The following is a 15,018-nucleotide window of genomic DNA, read 5'->3' on the forward strand; positions in this document are numbered from 1 at the left end:
GCCATGACGCTACTTTGTTAATTATGCACTCCCATAAAACGCCGTTCGCATAATTAGGCATGCCTGCGTTCGGATCTCCACTCCCCCATTTTCAAGCACCTTCCCCTGTTACCACCCACAAATGCCTCATTCTGTCCAAGGAGAGAGAAATTTCTGATCGTAGCAGCTAGTTTGCGCACGCGCATTGCGAACTTTACGCATGCGCAGTTTAGCGAACATCGGTGGCGTACGACCGTGCAGACGCAACGTCCGACTCTGAATGAGGTCCTATATCTCTCCAAGGGGCCTATTCATCAACAATAAAATAACGTTATTAAGGACATTTTCCTTAATTAACGTTATTTTAAAATTCATGAAGAGACTTAACAAAGGAGATATCACTGATATCTCCTGGTTAAGTCCCTCTGCTTTAATTTCCATAGAAATGGAAATTATGGTATTCATCAAATTCTGAAAATTATGTATTTTCAGAATTTGATGGAGTTACTATTCGCCACTGTGAGGTGGCGAATAGCAGGTAACACTTAACTGTGTCAGCGTGTGCAGGTTCCCCGGCGTCTCCCTCCATCGCTCTGGTCCGTCCTCTGGCTTCGGTGTCTGCTCGGACACTGTGCTCTCCCAGCAGAACACAATAAAGTTTACAAAAAAAAAAAAGTAAAAGAGGGTTGGGACACACACACAGAATTACCGCAGGTGTAGGAAGTGCTGCGCATGCGCTGGTTTTACAGATGTAACAGCGCATGCGCAGCACGGATTCCAGCTGCGGTAAGTTAGTGTAGAGAGGGAAAACTATCTCGCAAAAATGACAGCTTTTCGAAATAGATAGTTACGGAGAGGAGGACTGATGAATTCCTCCGGTAATTAGGTAGAACTCCATGCGAGTTCTAAACTTAATTACCTCCTGAGAAACATTAGGTATGATGAATAGGCCCCCAAGGCTTAGTACATCTACCCCATTACATATTTTTGCACTGTGCATGCGCTGGAGCTAAGTGTATGGAAATATGGGAGATGCAGAGTCATACATAATTCACTTGCATCTCCACTTGCAATTGGTAGGGCGTAATTGGGTAGTAACAGGGTGTTCTCATGTAGGCAAACTTCCATGGAATTGCGGGCTATGCAGAGAGGGGATAATTTTCAGATGTATCCTTTGCACCAGGAATAAGGCTGGTTCCAATGCACACAGATAATGATGATGGCTATGTACAATGGTGGTGGTCCAACTACAGAGATGTACACATGGGCAAATAGATACATTACATTCCATGCACACAATGCGGGAGCAATTATGGTAGACTTGCTTTCTCTGCATTAACCCATTTTGTTAATTTATTTGCATATATAAAAAAGTAAAAACCAGATATGTTCCATAAATATAAACAAGAAACTATACTTGCCGACATCGGCAAGTCTCTCTCTGGGATTTCCTTGGAGAGGAAGGTGCAAAATGGCGTCATCGCAGCTCTGCCCCGTTTTGCCATGATTCCTGGATATGTATCACTGCAGGCATGGCAGCGATGATGCAATGCACAGAGAACCACCTCATCATGCCCCTGGCTCCACCCACTTTGTCAGCAACATTTAACAGTGAAAGTAATGTTGGCTGGAGCTTAATCTATAGATCACCTGCATCTTAAATAATGCAGAAACACCTTAGACCAGGCAGCCCCAACCTACACTAATATTGAAGAATCATGGTAGCTACATCTGACATTGTATTGCATTAGAAGAAGTAGAATATTATTGGTTCTATAACTTTCTATTTCAGTACTATTCTATACAATGACTATATCCAATGTACTGTGTATGGAAACAGTATAGCTGTTATGGAGAATACTAGTAATTACTCTTATTTGCAATCCTTTTTCATAGTACATGTAGCACTACAAATAATAAAATATGCAAAAAAAATAAACAAAGAAAAACAGCAACTAAGAAAGATTAGCAAACTGAAATATGTATATATATATTATGATTTCTGTATTTTTACTATATTGAAAACATGAGGCCCTTTATGCTGCCCAATCGCTTGTAAATGGTCTGCAAATCGTTCAGTAAAATGTTAAAAAACGAAGAGCGATAGGCGTGCCCGCTGGTAGTTTTCAACATCTATCATCACCCGAACATGACGGTCAACCTGACGACCGCCGTCAGGTTGCCATGTTCGGGGATGATTGATCTGCATACACTGAACGTTCAGTGTATGCACTTCACCCCTAGAGGGACGACGGCACAATTATGATGTCCCCGCATCTTGTAGTGGATGGGCAGCTTTACCAAATTATGTAAACATATATTTGTTTTTATTAACGTCATTTTAGCGCTGGACAAAATAGCAAACACATTCTATAACCCCCATATCAACTTGCTCTTCTGAGTCGTGGCAGCAAGAAGGCTGGGATGCTGAATGCTCTAATTGTGTATACTACAAATGAAAGTTTTGGGATCAATAGAATTTCATCCATTTCCTAACTTCAAATGTAAGTGTAAGTGCTGATGGGTACGGGATGCCGGCACTCGGGACCCCGGCGGTCAGTATCCCGATGCCGGCATCCCAACACCTGTCGGTAAGTACCCTAACCCTCCCCCTTCCCCTTCCACTCCCTCCCCGCTGCCTAAACTTAACCCTCCCCCTTAGTGCCTAAACCTAACACTCCCCCATTACTGCCTAACTCAAACCTCCCACTAGTGCCTAACCCTCCCCCTAACCCCACTACTTACCGTCCGGATGTCGGTGGTTGGGATGCCGGCACTGGGATTCTGATAGTTGTTGGGATTCTGGCGCCAGCATTCAAAGCATCGCCATCCCAACAGTCGGTGTTATAACTACATCTCGCACTGATTACCACCGCATGTCAAATATTAGCATTTTCCTAAATCCGGTAGGTATCCAGCCTAAAGCTTTTTCCTTTTTTGACCACTTTTATATGTATGATTTCAGTAATTACAGAACTGTTCCATAACTTTTATAAAATATATAATAATATATATTTCAAGGCTTTGGGGCTTCTTAAGACTTTGAAGATCTATTTGAAAAGAGTGACTGATTTTCTCTGATGAGCTTTTGGGAATTAGCTCCTAGATGTTCCAGTGTTTGTTTTATCTGTTCACACTGTCAACAATATGCGTCACCCCAAGCTAATGCAGAAAACAGTACAACAAAAAGTACATCATTAGTGTGTGCTATAGAGAGTAAAGTAAATGCAATTCCCTGCCAACTAAATAGTTCAGCATATTATATTTCGCCATGACCATAATATGCAGCTCAATGATCAGCACATGCACTCCACATAACAATGGTGCAATTCCATGTTCAGCATAGTCTCAACCCCAACAGTCATAAAATGGCAATAACATGCCCATGCCAGAAATCAGGCACCCCCTAACCACATACAGTCCATGTGCCAACATATACAATGTTGTGCAATTGTCCATGCTAACTTTATAACAACCCCATTACGTCAGCATCAGGACCATAGTGATGGGGTACGACTGTCCAGGGCACAAAGCCAAGGAGGATGCCAGAGCAGCTGTCCTCTGGGCACCTGTGCCCAGCTTAGGTGACACCTTAAGATGCTGTCAGCTTAAGCATCAGCTTGGTGTCCTGGAGATGCATACAGTGACTCCTGAAGACATGTCTAGTGGTTGCTTCCTGTTCACCTTCATATTCCATCCAGTGCTATTGACCAGTATGACGATGTGTTGCTGATTATGCAGAGAAGCTGACAGGAACCAAAAGAAGACTGAAGACAGAGAAGAATTAGAAAAAAAAGAAGGATGAAGAAAAGAGAAGCAGAGAGAAAACCTTTAGATATGGAAGTAAAGTGAGGAAGGGAGGGGCAGGTAGAGCTGAAATAGGGGAGAGAACCGCGGAGGGGATAGGTGCCCACTGGATAGCATATACAGCATCTCTCCTGTATAGTAATCTTGCTTAATCACAGAGTGTAGCAAGGCAAATTGTGTGCAACCTGTAACAGAGTGTAGCAAGGCAAATTGTGTGCAACCTGTAACAGAGTGTAGCAAGGCAAATTGTGTGCAACCTGTAACAGAGTGTAGCAAGGCAAATTGTGTGCAACCTGTAACAGAGTGTAGCAAGGCAACTTGTGTGCAACCTGTAACAGAGTGTAGCAAGGCAAATTGTGTGCAACCTGTAACAGAGTGTAGCAAGGCAAATTGTGTGCAGCCTGTAACAGAGTGTAGCAAGGCAAATTGTGTGCAACCTGTAACAGAGTGTAGCAAGGCAAATTGTGTGCAACCTGTAACAGAGTGTAGCAAGGCAAATTGTGTGCAACCTGTAACAGAGTGTAGCAAGGCAAATTGTGTGCAACTTGTAACAGAGTGTAGCAAGGCAAATTGTGTGCAACCTGTAACAGAGTGTAGCAAGGCAAATTGTGTGCAGCCTGTAACAGAGTGTAGCAAGGCAAATTGTGTGCAACCTGTAACAGAGTGTAGCAAGGCAACTTGTGTGCAACCTGTAACAGAGTGTAGCAAGGCAAATTGTGTGCAACCTGTAACAGAGTGTAGCAAGGCAAATTGTGTGCAACCTGTAACAGAGTGTAGCAAGGCAACTTGTGTGCAACCTGTAACAGAGTGTAGCAAGGCAAATTGTGTGCAACCTGTAACAGAGTGTAGCAAGGCAACTTGTGTGCAACCTGTAACAGAGTGTAGCAAGGCAAATTGTGTGCAACCTGTAACAGAGTGTAGCAAGGCAAATTGTGTGCAACCTGTAACAGAGTGTAGCAAGGCAAATTGTGTGCAACCTGTAACAGAGTGTAGCAAGGCAACTTGTGTGCAACGTGTCCTGTCATCAGTTACAGTTTTATGGTTGAATTATCTGTATAGTGAATTATGATTGTAGGAAGCCTAGTCATAATGCTGGAACCAATAGTAGCTTTATGATCTCTACCTGATCCTAACTGTGAAGAATGTCGCTGTATGAAGAGTGTGCCTACAGATGAGCATATGGCACAGTCCCAAACTATGTGATATATGCGAGATATCAAGCCTGTATCAATCATTTCTAAGCTCCACCTAATCATTTGCAACTAGTAAAATAAGTAAATAAAAAGTGGGCAGAAAAAATAATCAAAGAAATCAGACAGTCTAGTAGTCTAGTGTTGATGACAAATTATTCTAAAAGTTGTATCAGTGTGGCACAATGAAAGCAATGTGAAAAGGACAGCAAACAAATTTGCACTAACTTAATAATCTTATGCATGTAAACATGAATGCCCTGTTCTTTAGCAATCTCCAAATGTTAATTATATTGCACAATTGATGCAGAAAGGTGATCACAGCTTAAGGTATAATGGGCAGCACAGTATAAACACACCGTTTGACTGTATAACTGCACTCCACAACAATGTACGAGCTGACCATACTGTATTTTACATGAAGCTAATGATTACAAGTCTAGTTTGAAGGATGAGCAAGCATGCATCAGAACAGTAAAATAACAATCTTGCAAACCTCAACCTGATAGTATTGCCAAAGTTCCTTTTTTCTATAAATTACAAGACATAATACTCACTCTTGCCCAGATAAAGTGTATTTCTGAAATGCTGTGTTATTGCTAGACATTCATCTTCCTGAGCTAAGGTATGACACATATACAAATCATGTTCCAATGTATAGATCTCTTGTGTTACTGCTAACCTTAAGCTTATATTACAGCATGGGTGGGAGTACACAAACACAGGGGCTAATGATGTCTGAAACATTAATGTTCATTGGAATCTGTTCAAATTTATTTTGTGTAATGGAAAGAAAAACACCTTGGAAAAGAGCATTTGTTCAGTACTTTTTCTATGTCTGCTGATGCTTCAGAACAATTTCCATAATAATAAAATGACATGCAATAAGATGGTCCAGGTGTGCTCATCCCAAACTCCCATGACCCTGGGACTGCTCTGTAAGGACATTTAACCCATTAGTCACAGTAGAGAGTGATTCCAATGGTTGTTCAGCTGTTGTACATGTGTAACTCTTAGCATCACTTCCATGCCTTGCATCTAAATAAATATATTCTTAAATGGTAGGAATGTGAGTAATACCTGATAATGTGTGTTTTAAAAATCAATGGTGTAGCGTCCAACAACAGATTCTATGGAATCAATACTAAGCATTACAGTCTGCTACTTATTTTATAGAACATGCAGCTGACTATAAACACAGCATTCTAACCTGACCTCATTTTCCCAAAATAATCAGAAATATTAATGTATAGTGATTAGTAGAGTAAAGCTAACGCAATGCAAGAAATATCCTATAATTAAAAGGGATATCCTGTAAATTCCCTTATACCCTATAATATTACTTTGATGGGAAGGCAGGGATCCCACCAAAGTAATTATACATTGTATGGAATGGAAAACAAGTGAATGGACTGTAAAGGGAAGTGATTTACTAGAAATCTTACTTAAAGTAGTAAACCCCTTTAACAGTGACAGTATAATAGCTTTTAAAATAAACAGTATGCCAACCTTCAGGTGTGCACAAGTGGGTAGCTAAACCGGTGCAAAAAAACAGCTGTGTTATTAGACAATAATATACAAAACTTTAATATGTTCAATATAACACTAATTTCACATGCATCACTTATGTGAGCATTGCAGGTACAGCACAGATCAATAACTCATGTATTATTTATTCAATCAAGAAACTATGACTTTCTCTTGATATTTTAGTCATGTTTGTGTTACCACAACATATACTAAAGTTCAAATTGTTCTAATAATAATAATAATAATAATAATAATAATAATAATAATAATAATTATTATTATTATTAGTAGTAGTAGTAGTATCAATATTTAGATACAATAAAAGTAAAAAAAAGGTTGAAAAATGTAAATCTTTAAACAATTTAACTAGAATATAATTTGTAAACTAGTAACTCATTCAAATGATAAATGTAGTTGTGCCTATTTAAATAATATACTCCCCAGTAACAGCTAAAAAAGAAAGCAGTGCATGCTGGTCACAATGAATGACATAATATAAATGTGTGGGCATGTGATGCTAGATCGATAGATAGAAACTAATACCATGTGAATATTTGTCAATAAGGCATGTTGAATGCTTAAGGTGTTAGACCAAACATAAATACCATAGAGAAAACATAGAAGGCTTACGCTGTATAGTCGCAGTGTGCTAGTATAATATTTGTGCTGAACCTTTGACACTGTAGGAGAACACCTGCTGAGTTTTGCACTGACAAGAAACAAACATGACAAAACTTACTTACTGTACTCTTCACAATCTTCTTTTCATTGCTTTCAGAATGAATGTTGTGAATTCAAGAGGGAAAAGCCAAAACCTGATGAGTGAAATAAAAAAGGCAAAATCAGAACCACTTAAGCTTTCAGTGGCAGATTTCTGTCCTGCTCCTCGCTGTTCTGTACAGTGTGAATATCCAAAGCTGCAGTGTAGCGGTCTATAAATATTGACCCTGACACTTGCTCAGTACTTTACTTGCTCATGGAACAGGTCTGTTACCGTACACCATGGTAATACTCAGATGAAGTTCTCAGCTGCTCAGACAAAGCAGTGGATTGGCTCACTACCCTCCAACAAACTGCCTGCCTGGAAATACCATTTCACTGCCAGTTATACAGATGCTGTATGCCTTTCCAGGGGCCCAAATCAGGCGAAGAAATGAAACATACATGTTCACCTTTTAATGGAAACACTTGAACCCGTTCACATTGCAGCTCTAACATGCAGAGAGTTTTATAAGTCAAACTCTGATTAAACATGATTGCTCCCCCTCCTATACTGCTAAAAAAACAAACAACAACAGTGTTTAAGAGTTTGTCAGTATTTGATCACTGCTATCTTTCTGGTACCAATGCAGAGATGTGGGAGGGTTTGGGTTTGGAGGGGGGGGAGGCGGGGGGTCTGGGCAGATTGCCCAACAGAGGTAGTGTCCCAGCTTTCAGTTTGTATTAAAATGGAAGGCTTATACTTGTACTTTCCAACACATGTCCTATAAACTGTATATAATCATATATAATGCCAGTACAAGAAGATGACTGGCACCCGCTACTTTACTTTAACAGGTGGTGTGAGGCCTGGAACTACTATTCATTTTGCCAAACCACTTAATAGGAAACGATTTTTATAAATATGAACTTTTGAGCAGTATGAAGAATGCATTCATTAATTGCTTAATGATAAAATGTTTCTAAATGATTTGAAATTAGTTGCCATAATTGATTTGACAACAATGATCACATTGAATCAATCAATGGAAGGGATATAAGGGGACTATTTATCAACACAGCCACTATTATGGCAATATCAATAAAACCTCCTGTGATATGCACAGGCATGAGTCAGTTTGCCAGGAGTAGTGAGCCTCTAGCAAGGGGCATCTCTTTTAGAGATTAGAGAGAATGTGGAGTCTAGTGACAATCGGCCAGCGTGATTATATATACAGGCAGCAGTAAAACAGACCGACACCTAAATAGTTTTGAAAGGCTCACTTTAGCCAAATGTGATAGATATCATTTATGTGACTCTCTGACAGGTGCTATGCATGAATAGCGGAATAAGCTCATTAATTATCTGTGTGCCATATATGTTTAGTAAAAGGACTGCATATAGGAAGACCCATCATCAAGAACAGGGCCGGTTCTAGACATTGTGGAGCTCAGGGCGACAGTTCCCAGTTGCGCGCCCCCCCCCAAAAAAACAAAACCAAACTTTTTTTAGATGGCGTTCCTCTGCACGTGCTCAAAGCGCGAGCGCTTCCGGAAAGGGGGCGTGTCCTTGCGGAACACCCCAAAATCATCACACTGTGGGGCGTGCCCAGCACTTACGAAGGTGCTGGGCTTCCCCCAAGCTCTCCCCTCGTGGCGAATAATTGCCATGGGCAGTAATGCACCTTACACAGTATGTCTTACACAGTAATGCCCTTTATGACACATTATGCCACACGCAGTAATGCCCTTTATAACACATTATGCAACACACAGTAATGCCCTTTATAACACATTATGCCACACACAGTAATGGCCTTCATAACACATTATGCCACACGCAGTAATGTTCTGTATAATACATTGTGCCACACACAGTAATTCCCTTTATAATACATTATCCCCAATTCGAATTACGCCACACAGAAGTCCCTTATTCATGTTATGACACACAGTGGTGCCCCTTTTACACAATGCCCAAATTAGTGCCCCTTATACATAAGGCCCACAGTAGTAGTGTCCCTAATACAATACCCACAGTAGTAGTGCCCCTTACACAATGACCCCAGTAGTAGTGCCCCCCATGCAGTGCCCTCATTAGTAGTGCCTGCAGTGGTAATACCCACAGTGTTAATGCCCCCATTGGTAATGTCCCCTATAGTAGTGTCCCCCCCCTATAGATGTGCCTCCAGTAGTAATGCCCCCTGAGTGAGCTCTGGCTTTCGGCTGCCACTGCAGGGAGGGAGCCGGGTGCCTGCTGATAACAAATATCAGCGGGCGCCCGGCAAATGCAGCCTCCCTGCGGCGGCTAGCGGGGGGGGAAAGCAGCGCTGTTTTTTTATTTTTTTCAGAGATTTTTTTTTTCCTCTCTCCTGGGGACTCAGTGGCGCCCTCTAGGGGCCGGCGCTCCGGGCGACGGCCCTGTTAGCCCGCCCCTAGAACCGCCACTGATCAAGAATAAAGTACATTACAGTAGAGAAAGAGAAAAAATAAATGAAAGAATAGAACAGTTATAAACTGGTGATAATGGATATAGTAAAATGAACAAAGTCTTTTAACTATATTACTCTGTAATTATGGTTGAGAAATTTTAATTTAAAGGGGTCATCATGTACACTAGAGAATATAGACCCTACTGTACGGTAGATACAAATATATCTATTATATAATGTCTTAGAGCAGGTCTGGCCAATCAGTGACTCTCCAGCTATTGTGAAACTACAAGTCCCAGCATGCTATACCAGCTGATCGTTGGGAGGGTATGCTGGGACTTTTAGTTTCACAACAGCTGGGGAGCTGTAGATTGGCCAGGTCTGAACTAGTGTATTTGTCTAGCTGCAGGGAGGCTCTGCCCCCTCCCCTTACAGCTATCACTGGCTGACAGACTTTCAGGCACAGCTTCACTTCTGTCTACTTCCCTCAGCACAGTTAAGCCGCATACACACTAGACGATGTGTGTGCAGAGACATAATCAGCGGCGGGCCCGGCAAGTGTATACACATAGCAACCAGCAACAAATGATGGCGGGGGGATAAGGTCATCGCTCACAACATCCCCAGATTGGGCGGCATGTACAGCCGACTGGAGATATCGTTAACGACCCACAGGAGCACGCATTGTTGATTGTTTGGACAATACACACTAGCCGATATAACGATATATAGTTGAACGATATTGTTATCGTTCATATCGTTCAGTTTTATCATCTAATGTGTATGCCCCTTTAGGACAGGACTGTTTCTTCCTGTCTGCACCTGCAGTCAGAATCTTGCCCCCATCAGCGGTCAACCAGCGTGAATAGTCCAATCCTAACAGCGTCCCCCCTGTGAGAGAGACTGACATTCGGGACAGAGATTAGAGCGAGGAAGAAAGTAGGGGATGTGGGGGGCAGATAGGAGAGTGGGAAACAGAAGTGGTGGTAAGGGGGACAGTGATAGAGAGGGAAACAAGCGGGGTGAGCTGGACCGAGATGACAGACAAGTAGACAGGGGATGAGGGGGACAGTGATGAGGTACAGCAGGAATTTGAGGGAGATAAAGATGAGAGATAGGGAGATGGCCGACTGAGAGGGACAGAGATTAGAGACAGGGAAATGGGTGGGGAGAGGAGGACAGAGATGAAAGATGGGGAGTAAGGGAGGTAGAGGCACAGAAATGGTAGAAGGGGAGTAGGCAGGTAGAGGGATAGAAATGAGAGACAGGGAGTGATGGGGATGACATGGATGGGATACAGGAAGAGAGGATGACAAGAGGGACATCAATAAGGGACAGGGAGTCGGGGGGATATGTTGAGAGACGGGAAGACATGACATACCTGCCTACAGTACTTTTGAAAAAGCATTTCAGGGAGAATGTGAAAGCGACACCTATGAGCGTGGCGGTAAAGTGGACGTATACTGCTACATCTGAGAGGTGTGTCATAATGCTGACTTACATACAAATGTAAATGAGCCCCAAAGCAGTTAGTAAGATCTCTGTTGATGAAAACACTCTGATATTTTTCAGAAAATGCATATACATCATTGGGCCTTGTTATAACCAATGCAGGGAAATGATAATTATGATCCTATTTGAATTATATCTTTGTTTTTTATATATAACAACTTCATAATGGGGGTAAGGTGCAATCAGGGAGATTGCTATACTCTTCAGGGAGTCAGGGAGATCATTACTCTTTCAGGGAGTCTCTTTGACAATCAGGGAGAGTTGGCAAGTATGACACATGGGGGTGATGGGGACAGAGATGAGAGACAAGGGGGAACACAAACTGCAATGCAGGGCATGATAACTGATGATCCAGCATATGATGAGTCCCAAATACTAGTTTACTATAGAAGTGGCGTTACTTGAACTACAAAAATGTCAGTGCAAGTCAATCAGCCTAGATGGTATATATCCAAGAGTACTAGAAGTAATAGTACTTGCAGTGCCATTAACCAATCGCTAAAGACAGGTGATTGAAGAATGATGAATGTAGTTGCACTACAGAAAAAAGCAACAGTGAAGAATATAATAACTATAGAACTGTGAATCTGACATTATTATTGGAAATTAGAAGACTTACTTACAAAAAAATATTCTGACTGTTTAGTGTCAAACAAATGAGCTTTGGTGCTGGGAGATCATTTCAGACAAATATAGTTTTTAATTTCATATCTACAAGTAACAGATCAGAGATAAACAGCAGATATTGCATATTCAGATAATTAGCAAGGCATTTGATTAGGGTATTCCACAATAAATTCATTTTGAGAATAAAAATGTTATCATGAATTTTGATTACATAATAAACAATAACCAGAATGTTGTAATGAATGGTGAAAGCTCAGATGAAGGGCTGGTAACCAGCGATGTACCTCAGGGTTGTATTGGGTCCTTGTTTGTTTTAATGGCTGACAGTCACATTAGCAAGCAACACACATTCTACTAAAATTGGACCAAACAGGACCATCCACATTGAGGCACTACAGTCATTAGCTAATATTGGAGCACTAAATACATATTTTCTATAACTAATCCAGAAAGTCCATGGAATCCTCTCCCAGCAATTGTGAAGCCTAAAATTGTATAATATATACCACTCAACTGTCCAAAGTTCCCTAAATTCAAGACTATTTTGCTGTTCTGGGAGTCTACACATTTGCCCTGACTAGCATGGAGTTGTGAGGCATGTCCATGGTCACCTTGGTGTGTGGGAGCCAGGCACATGCCTATTGTGTACGTGGCAATTCAAAGGTGTTTTTAGCGCAGGGAGTAGTGATATGGATAGCCTAGCGCCCGATGCACTCAGCCTAATTTTTCATTACCACACCTATCCTGCATATGTAGCCACCTCAGAGACAGGAAGAGACAGGAAGCGTGATATTAACTCATTTTTTGGAATACCATTATAGACAGCCAAAAGGTACAGTACAACAAAAAATCCTATTTAAAAACGTTGTTTCAGTAATTTAGTGATATATAATAATCTCAATAATCTCCCTTATGTATATGGGCAATTGGGCAAATGGTCCAAAACAAGGAACTAAGTAAACTCATGAGTAAGTTCCATGCCAGGTTCTCTTTAACAAACACTTGACTATTAATAATTTCAAGACCACTTCATAAACAACTGTGAATTCCGGCTCTAAGTACTGTACATATCCTGTATCTGCCATACATATGTGCTCCAATTGAACATAAAAAGTAAGCAGTGGTGGAAAAATTGTATATATATATATATATATATATATATAGGGGTTGGGTATGCTGGGGTTGGTTGGTGAAATGCTGACGCCGGAAGCCCGAAATACCAAAATCCTGATGGGGCAGGTAAGTATACTAACCCTATCCTTCCCCCCCTAACCTAAAACTCCCGGGGTGGTGCATAATCCTAAATCCCACCGGGGGTGCCTAAACCTAACCCCCCTTCCCACACTCTAAACCTAACCCTCCCAGGGGGGGGGGAGTGCCTAACCCTAACCTCCCCCCGGTGGTGCCTAACCCTAACCCCCTTTCCCCAGCCTAACTGTAACCCTTCCCAGGGGGGTGTCTAACCCTAAATCTCCGCTGGGGTGCCTAAACCTAACCCCCCCCACGGCTAAAGCTAACCCAGTCCCCGCTTACCTTCGTTCGGGAAGCCGTCTGTCGGGATTCTGCAGTCGGGCTAAAGATAGGAGTCGGTATTTAGACGCCTATCTTTAGTACTAAATTGGGATTTCGACACCGGGATTCCATCAGTTAGCTTCCCGTGCATCGGTATTTTAACTACATGCCATATATATTAATATATATATATATATATGTGAGTGGATAGATTATATAGGTGGGCTGAAAAACTCATATCTGACACATCGCGTCCAATGGTCGCGATGGTGATCCGCAATTGCTGTCAGTAAGTGTCTGCCTTCTAAAGATGACTCCTGCAGCATTTAAATATTTGCTTGACGGTATTGCGCAGCCACTTCCTTGTGGCTGTGCATCTGAATCAGGCCCTATGTGTATCTAAATATGCCACATGTCATACTGTTTAAATGGACCTGTCATGACAGATTACTGATCTTAATAATAATAATGTAATTTGTTTTGTATTTTAAATACACCGCTCCAAAAAAAATAACTAGTAAATGAACCTATATAATTAGAAATACTAAGTATATATATTGCCCGGGATTTTAAGAATGTTTGTTTACACATCATTCTCCAACAAACATCTCCTTAGGCAGGCCTTACGAAAAGTGTGACAAACTTCCCCATCAACAGTCCTAAGGTCTTCGAAGGAAGTAGGACCTGTAATGGTGTAAAGCAAACTTCGGAGATAGAAGCATTCAAAATTTGTCGGATGTACAGTGTAAACACGGCCAAGAGCTTCTGTTGCTCTGATACCAGGATGACCATCTACCGCGACTCCCTGTTTTCTGCGCATAAAAACTTTTCGTGAAGCATTCCATGTGTAATATTTTGGCAGCTCACAGTACAGCAGGGTCCTTGCAAAGTCATCATTTTGACACAGTTCAAAGAAAGAAGTCAATGTTGTTGCGTAATTTGGTATAGTCAGACAGCTGAGAATGCTGGGAAAGCCTGCTAAAGCTCTCTTCGATAATAAACATTAAGATCATGACAAAACATGACAGCACAAAACGCTCACTCCGAGACCCTACCCATATGCCGTGAGGCCCCACAATGAGCATCCAGCAAAAATTGTGGATCTTAATTAATTAAAAATTAACAGTAATTAATTATTTCAATTTAAAAAAAATTTAGTTGCCTCAGCCGTGTTTTAATACGCTCGTATGTAAAATTTCACGATGTTGGCTTGTAAACTGTGGATTTGTATAGAAAGACAGAAGGACAGAATTAAATAGTATAAATAGTAGAGATAGGAAAGTTCTTAAATATCACCACTGGAGGCAGCAGACAGCAGTACTGAGTGCAAGGTCCCACAATGAGCGTCCAGCAAAAATTGTGGTATTTAATTAATTAAAAATTAACAGTAATTAATTTCGATTTCAAATTTTTTTAGTTGCCTCAGTCGTTTTTTAATACAGTCGTATGTAAAATTTCACGATTTTGGTTTGTAAACTGTGGCTTTGTATAGACAGACAGAAGGACAAATTTTCGCTTTTATATAGTAGATGTATAGTTACATGTTGAAATATAAAAAAAGTTTCAATTGTTCCAACATTTTTTTTAATTCATACTTTTTCGTTAAAGTTTAAAGTATAATTATTTGGTGAAGTTATACTGTGTCCATGAAAAGGTCTAAGCACAGACCTGAATTGGTGGAGTAAGAAGACCCAATATGGAGAGCGCCATTTGTTAAAATGTATATGTTT

At 41.0% G+C, this 15,018-nt stretch overlaps 1 protein-coding gene across 3 annotated transcripts in view; it reads right to left on the reverse strand.

Moving 5' to 3' along the window:
• BMPR1B (bone morphogenetic protein receptor type 1B) overlaps positions 1-15,018 on the reverse strand; it is a 519,259-nt gene that overhangs the window by 237,296 nt on the left and 266,945 nt on the right. For 2 of the 3 annotated variants that reach the window (XM_088464463.1, XM_088464465.1), the window contains one exon: positions 7,246-7,321. The gene's annotated coding sequence lies outside the window, so the exon portion shown is untranslated. The remainder of the gene's footprint in view (positions 1-7,245; positions 7,322-15,018) is intronic. The other variant, XM_088464464.1, reaches the window with a different exon arrangement.

Source organism: Taudactylus pleione, unplaced genomic scaffold (assembly GCF_031769625.1).
Source record: "Taudactylus pleione unplaced genomic scaffold, aTauple2 ptg000055l, whole genome shotgun sequence".
In the NCBI taxonomy this organism is placed as follows: Eukaryota; Metazoa; Chordata; class Amphibia; order Anura; family Myobatrachidae; genus Taudactylus; species Taudactylus pleione.